The following is an 8,456-nucleotide window of genomic DNA, read 5'->3' as shown; positions in this document are numbered from 1 at the left end:
GTATTGTTTTGTTACAATGTGTTATGTGTATTTATCTGGCTGAACTAACTTTTCTTGATTTTGTCCCCATTGCATTCACAAACCCTAGCAAATAAGAGGTCTGGCATGACCTTCTTTTAGAACCTACCCTTGAAAATGGACTATTGCACGTTTAAAGATTTTGGATTAATAATTGCATATCATCCTAGGCCTACTTTGGCGTATAAACCTTTTTAGGTCGTGATTTCATTTAAATTATATGTTTTGTCGTTTTAATAAACTGGCATCATGCATAAGCCTTAGAGGGTATGCCACTTAGGGAATCCCGTTATAGGAATAAACTACCTCGTGTCTCGGATACTTAATCCAAGGAGACTTGCACGTTTACATTTTGTACCATCCAAAGGGGTAGGGCACAAGGTAAGGTAGGATCCGATCATTTTCATAGAGCGATCTTTGGAATATGAGCGTCTAATAATCACTTTTTGGCCATTTTATCAAAGTTGGTAAAATCCCTTGCTTAAAGGACATTAACTTGAAGAAATTCACCAATATTTCCTCACTATTGAGACGATAAATAAATTGAGGCCAAAATTTGATTGTAGGATGCTCATAGGCTAATGCATCGCAATGCATTTTTGAATTTACCAAAGGGGAGATAAATCCATCGATTTTTGAATAAACCATCAATTCCATTCAATTCATTTGATCAAATTATTTATCAATTTCATTTTATCAATTCATTCATTTTAGGACAATTTAGTCAATAAATCATCAATTCTATTCAGTCCATTGGACCATTTTATTCATCAATTTCATCCAGTCCATTTTATCAATTTGTTCATTTTTAGGGCAACCTAATCGATTTTGAATTCATTTGACAAGTTTACCCATTTTAGGGCAATCTAGTCGATTTTGAATAGATCACTAATTTCATTCAATTCATTTAATTAGTTTACCCATTCTTAGGGCAATCTTATCGTTTTTGAATAAATCATCAATTTCGTCTGATCCATTTGACCAGTTTACCTATTTTTAGGACAATTCGGTCGATTTTGAATAAATCATCATTTCACTCGATCTGTTTGATCAATTGATTTCATTCAATTCATTTGATTAGTTTAACTCATTTTTAGGGTTATCCATTCAATTTTGAATAAATAATCAAATTTCATTCATGCATTTGACCATTTTACCCTTTTTAAGGTGATCCGGTCAATTTTTGAATAAATCATCAATTTCATCCAACCCAGTCGGCTAATTAGGGTTTTAATGTCAAATTTCAAATTGAGAAACCTAGTTATTTTTAAGAAAATCACCCATTGCATTTATTTGATTTGGATGAATTAGGGTTTTGATCTGTGTGAAGAAATTTCAAATTTTTTCAATAACAAGCCCGTTAAAGTTAAATTAATTTGTATAAATTCTTGTGCAAACTAAACCAATCATTCATTCGGATTTGTCCTTATTTTGTTGGAGATCTCCCGCTGTTCAATTGGTCCAAAATTTTCAAATTACTTCCCAATCAAATGTCGGTAAGTTGATTGGATCCATCAGGTATGGTATCGTGCCTACCTCAGAGGATTACATCATTCTAGGCCTACCCTTGGCACAAAAAGGGCTCCCCCATAGGACATGCATCCGAATTTTTTGGATATTTACTAACTCGTGTCTTTTTCTTTTCCTTTTCTTTATTTTTATTGGAATAGCTAAGCGAGGGCTAAATCTAAAGGCAATTCCTTTCAAAATTCTCAGGTAACATTTAAACATAGCTTCTCGTCAAAGCCCCATCATAACGCGATTCCGTAGTCGAGCCCAGAGGAGTCGTGTAAACATGAGTTCACAACCGGAACAATCGGATAGGTCTGCTACTACCGCTCAACCCGAGACTGCGAGTTTAGGGGTTCAGCTAACTGAGATGCTTACTAAGTTTGGTGAGATGGCTACCGAAATGGCGGCCCAAAGGAAATTGATTGACGAGCTAATTAGCAGCGGAGTTCAACCTGAGCCCGTACCCGTCAGGCAGCCTGAGCAAGAGCCATTTGTCATACTTTCGGCTCAAGCAACCGTTACTCCATCCTTCCCTATTCCACCCGAAGAAACTTTCACCTATCCCACCACAAATTTGCCATACACTTACCTTCCTAATCCTTCATTTTTTCCTATTCACATGCGAGGTCCACAACCTCACGTCACTTCAAATAAACCACCCGAGCCACATACCTTTTATCACACTACTGCTGAGCCATTCCTGCCAGACCATACTGTTCAAACCAAGCCAGAAATGGGAGAATCTTCTGCCCCTGTTGATATGAAGCTGCTCAAGCGCCTTGACCGTTTTGATGAATTTATGAGGAAAAATCAGGGGTTGAACAAACAAGGAGTCCTGGATTACGATGAGCTTTGCCTTTTTTCGAATATGCAATTGCCTGAGGGGTTCAAAACCCCGAAATTCAACAAGTATGATGGGACGGGTAATCCCAAAACACACCTCCGACTGTTTGCCAATAAATTGGGAAAGCCCGTAGACGACGAGAATCTGCCTCTAAGGCTGTTTCCGGAAAGTCTGGAGGGGGATGCGCTCGACTGGTACTTCAATCTGAAGCCCGAAGAAGTCAAGACTTGGCTTGACCTGTCCAATGCTTTTATAAGGCAATATGAATACAACTGTGAACTAGCACCAACACGAACCACGTTGGAAGGAACAAAGAGGAAACCATCTGAAGATCATAAAACCTATGCTAAAAGATGGAGGAAAATAGCTGCAAAGGTTGAGCCGCCAATGACTGAAGATGAAATCATTCGCATCTTTATTAAAGCACATGATCCCCCCTATTTTGAGGAAATTTTTCGAATGACTGGGTGTTCCTTTGCCGAGATTGTCAATAAATTGGAAGAATATGATGAGTTTATGAGGGCAGGAAAGATTGTTAACATGTCGGCTCTGAAATCACAATTGGAAGCAATGCAAAATCAAGGCAGCAATAACAAGAAATTCCCGTTCAAAAAGAGAGAAGAGGAGGTTTCATTTGTCTCGAACCGAGGCCCTTCTTTCCGACCTCGATCCCAACAATATCCCACTTACTCACCCCATTATCCATACCAACCACGCCTTCAACCTGTTTACCATACCACTATTAACCACTCTCGACCTCGACCGAATTACCCAAACACAACTACAACACCATTTCATATTTCTCCACTTAACTTTCAAACTAGACCTCGCCCTCCTTCAACTACCAATGATACCCAAAATCCAGCCCGATTTAGAACTTTTACCAATCTAGGTCGGCCCCTTGATCAATTATATGAACAGCTCAAAGCCGCAGGGAAAATTGGTACAATACCTCCCAAAGTCTATACTAAAGGAGTTTCCCCTGGTTATGACCCCCAATCTTTTTGCGCTTATCATTCTGGAGCTCCTGGACATTCTACTGTCAATTGTTGGGTACTTAAACATAAAATCCAAGACATGATTGAGGCCGGAGACATAATTTTGAAAAGGAGAAATGAACAAGGACCAAGTGTTAGCGAAAACCCTTTTCCTGCACACAAAGACACTATAGGGGACATTATCACTGATGAGGAGTTTGAGCAGCCTGCCAAATACACTGTGGGGGAGAATGAAGTAATTAAAATAGTCTAGAAGCCTGTTGTGCTCTACAGAGCCATCTAAAACTAGATTGCAAATCACATTTCCTCCCGAAAGGAATTTTGGTAAATCGAAGGGGGTTGCCTTTGGTTGTGAACTAAAAGAAATCGTTCGCGTTGTTCATCCTTTGCATTTCCGTTTGTAAATAGTTTTGACTCAAATGTCTTTTTCAATACAAATCTCATGATAAATAGCGTATTATGACGTTTTGTCCTTCATTTGAAATTCAATAAACTGTACAATACTGTGTTACTTACTCATTCTTTTCAGATGGCAAACAAAAATAAAATACATTGACCTTTTGGATATGACCATGTCGGAATTCGATGACTGCAACTTCGATATCTCTCATGAGTTTTGGAATTGCAAATTCAAGACGAGAGCGATAACGAGGAAGAATCTGAGTCTTTGTTAAAGAATCTTGAACAGTATGGAGAGAAATCCAAATCGAACTCAGAAGCAGCAGAAATCATCAATATTGGTACTCGAGTCAACGTCAAGGAAATAAAATTAGCATTCATTTGAATGAAAAGCAGAAAAGATGGTACAATAAGAAGGGCAAACCATGACTACTCATAGAAGGAGATAAAGTCTTGAAATGGGTTTTGTCAATACAAGGAAAGGCTACGAGCAAGTTTGTACTCAATTGGCGGGGCCCTTTTATCATCAAAAAAAGGTATTGCCTGGTGGATCATTCGTTCTCACAGAAAGTGAATGGACAAATTTTTTCCTCAGTCGATCAATTCGGATATGTGTAAGAAATTCTTTATCTGATAAATGAAAATTTCTTTTTAAGGTTAATGCGAAAAATGGAATGAAAGTTAGGCCCTCTTCCTTTCCCATTAAGACATTTTATCCCTAGTTATCCCTTTTGAACCCGCAGAATGATCATTTCGTTTGGCAGCCCCTGAGAATCGCAAACCCCACACTGGGACAAATTCAGTTTAAAAGATGCAAGAAGCAGAGAGACGAGACCGAGACGGAAGGGGAACGAGCAGAAGAGCAGAGAGCAGAGAAACCCCACACTGGCGGTGGCAAATCAATTTTTTGGAGGAAAGCCGAAAGAAAAGGAAATGCAACAAACCTCAGTTAAAAAAACAAAACAAAAAAAAACCTGCGGGCACAATCCGTGAACACTCTTCAAAACGATGATGCGAAATGACCAGGCAAAAAGGGAACATGATAGAGAAGAGAATCTCAATTGAGAATAAACTGGGGCAATTTTAGTTGATATAAAAGATGCGATCTCAGGTGATTTGAACACTTATAAAATCTGCTTTCAAACCTCAACCTTTTCTTAGCACCTCGCCTGACCACATTACAAAAAACTGAAAGTCCTGACTTCCGTTTTTTGCATCACCTCTTTTAAAGAAATTTTTTAATCACATGGCAAATGATGTCAATACATCTTCACCCATTTTACAAGGGAAGGATTGTCGCACTGATGCCATCATTTCTTAAAACACATTTCTGAGATTGATAAAGGCTTTTGAGAAGATCGGTCCATTAGTGAAGATCTGAAAGGGTACCTTTGAAAGGAAAAAGAAAGAAAAGTGAAAAGAAAGGAAAAGGAAAAAAAGAAGAAAAATGAAAATGAGAAGAAGAAGATAAAAAGGTGGGGGGTAACCTTAGTGAAAACCCGAAAGGGCGCTAAGGTAGGGTTTTATAAGAAAAGGTGAGCTCAGAATGGAACAGCTGGGGACTCAATTCATTGAAATTTCTATTCACCTGTGGTTCGATCGCCAACGTTGAATTCCGGAAGGACGATATCCAAAGGGCGCGTGTGATAATTTGCCTGAAATCACAGTGTTTTGTTTCATCCAACATAAACTGTTGAATTTACTGGTTCATTTTTCTAAAATCAATTTTTTGTGCTTGTTTTCCATGTTACTAAAATTTTCGTCATTTACTGTGTACATAAAATATTCTTGCATATGTGTCATGGTTTCATATATCTTTTTGGGTCTATCAAAAGGCAATCCCTGTGATTTAATGAAATTGCCTAGATACCAAGTGTCTTGTTGGCATTAGAAGTTAAGAAGGTGTGATTTGCAGAGCGAAGTTGAGTTTTGGCTACATCGGAAACTTATCAAATGGCAACTCCTGTGATTGACTAGATACCAAAGATGTTGTTAATATGGGGAGTAGAGGAAACTTGACACAGCTCGAAGTAGAGTTAAATTTTTACTGCATCAGGGGAAGAACGCCCAAATACTCATGTTTACACACTTCTCGAAGGCAGGATTGATCGGATGGTGGTGGCACCGTTCGACATTCTAATTATTGTTATTTTGCAGGTTCAAATGACAAAAACACACACTGGGGCAATTAATTTTTCTAAGTCAAGATAGTTTCGTTCATTGGAATTTTTAAAATTTTACAAAAAGACATTTTTGCAAAAGTCCTTTGCTTATATCACGTTGGGACCGGGTTTTATCCCGCTGACCTCGGTAGGACCGGGTTCAATCCCGCTGACCGCTTATATCACGTTGGGACCGGGTTTTATCCTGCCAACCTCGGTAGGACCGGGTTTAATCCCACTAACCGATTATCAATGGTAGGCTCGGGTGTAATCCCACTGACCAATTTGTCAAAGGCAGGCTCGGGTTTAATCCCACTGACTAATTCATCATTGGGGCAAATTTTTGGATGAATTTTCAAGTAAGTCTTATACAGTTTCTTCATACAAACTAACATTTCTTTTGCACCGCCACTAGCCGTTGGGTCAGTACCACTAGTGTGCATTTCATGTTTCATTGCCATTGAACATGGGTCAGTCCCACCAGTAAGCATTTCATTTTCATTGCCGCTAAACATGGGTCAGTCCCACTAGCGTGCATTTTATTTGCATTGCTACTAAACATGGGTCACTCCCACTAGTGTGCATACCACGATTTAATTTCATGTTGGGGTCAGTCCCCTCAGGTCAGTCCCGATTTTAATTTCATGTTGGGGTTAGTCCCCTCGGGTCAGTCCCGATTTTAATTTCATGTTGGGGTTAGTCCCCTCGGGTCAGTCCCGATTTTAAATTTCATGTTGGGGTCAATCCCGATTTTAAATTTCATGTCGGGGTCAGTCCCGATTTTAAATTTCAAGTTGGGGTCAGTCCCCTCAGGTCAGTCCCGATTTTAAATTTTATGTTGGGATCAGTCCCCTCGAGTCACTCCCGATTTTAATTTCATGTTGGGGTCAGTCCCCTCGGGTCAGTTCTGATTTTAAATTCCTGTCGGGGTCAGTCCCCTTTTAAATTTCCTGTTCGGGTCAGTCCCGTTTTAAATTTCCTGTTCGGGTCAGTCCCGTTTTAAAGTTTTGTTAAAGAGGTCAGTCCTCAATTCAAAAGCGTCAGTCGTTCGAGTAGCTACAGCCGGATAACACAGGTAAGTATTTGGTGTCTACTTCTTTGTCTCAAGTTTTTCCAAAACTCAGACAAAGAGGGGCAAACTGTAGACACCAAATTTTTAAGGTATTTTGTTTACTATTATTTTTATTTTTGATTAATTTCATTTACTTTTAGTCTTTTATTTTTAAGTCATTTTTATCATTTAATTAAACTTTAATCATTTAATCATTTAATTTTGTTTGTTTCGATTCTAGGTTTTTGAAGAAAAAAAAAAGGGAAAAAAAGGAAAAAAAGAAAAAAAAGTCAATCAAAGGGACAAGAATAAGACACATAAGCCTACTTTGGGGTTTGAAATCTTGGCCTTTCATATTAGGTTTAGTCTTGTGAGGTGCCTTTAAAATGCCAAGGAGCCGCAAGCCAAAAGGGGGAGGTACGAAAGGCTAACGAAAAAATCTGAAAGGGGACGGCTGAAAAAGGGATGGCCGGAGCTGGGAAATTTTGAAGAGAGCCACAGGGCAAAAGAAAAAGGCCAAGCGGATGAAAAAGGAAAAGAAGAGGAGCTACGGTGGAATTGAAAACAGAGGAAATCTAAAAAAGAGGTTGGGGTAAGGAGAGCGGCTGAGGGCTGAGGAGCAACAGAAGAGAGAGGAAAAGAGAGGCGTCGGCTGCGTCGGCAGAGATGCTACAGAGACAGATTCGACGATGGCAACTGCGAAGACTGTGAAAGACGCCTCTCCTCACGACTTCGCCAAGGCTTACTCTGCCCATCTCAGGCGATCTAGAAGGACTCCGCCAAAAAGCAGGCCAAGAAGTCCAGGGTTAACTGCTTTATCAAGCTCGTCAATTACAACCACATCGCCCACCCGCTGCACCCTCGACGTCGACCTCAAGGACATCGCCACCCCCGACTGCCTCCAGTCCTGCTACAAGAAGAGCACCGCCGCTAGCAGTTCACCGTAAGTTATCCCTTTCATTTGTATTTCAGTTTTTCCTCGAGCACAAGTTTTGGAAAGTTTTTCGAATGGGTCTGTCGTGACTTTGTTGTTGCGTTTTCCCTGTTGATGGTCCATAATTTTCTGATTGTACATGTTTTATGTGTTGATTGGGTTGAATTTTCTTGGGATTTCTGATAATTTTGGGTGCTGCTTAACCCCAATTGAGCGAAAAAAATTCGATGAAATTTTAATGCCCATTTGCTGTTCGACGAAATGCCTGAATTGAAAACTCTAGTTGAAGGACCATTGGTCTGCATTTTGGCGCATGAAGAAACTGGCCGAGTCGGCCAGTTCATTTCCTCGCATTTGAGAAATTTTGATGTGTGGTGTCTTACATTTTTCTGTTCCTTATGCTTCCTGTCGTATGAATTCGAATTGATGTTATGAGAGGGAGTGTTGTGAGTTTCGTTGTTTGTGGGGGAATTGTCAAAATTGAAACCAAATTTCTGGTATTGCTAATCGAAAAGAAAGCTGAAATGCTAACTGATAT

The sequence above is a fragment of the Coffea eugenioides genome, chromosome 7 (genome assembly GCF_003713205.1).
Source record: "Coffea eugenioides isolate CCC68of chromosome 7, Ceug_1.0, whole genome shotgun sequence".
Classification (NCBI taxonomy): Eukaryota; Viridiplantae; Streptophyta; class Magnoliopsida; order Gentianales; family Rubiaceae; genus Coffea; species Coffea eugenioides.
Note: the sequence above shows the minus strand (reverse complement) of the source record.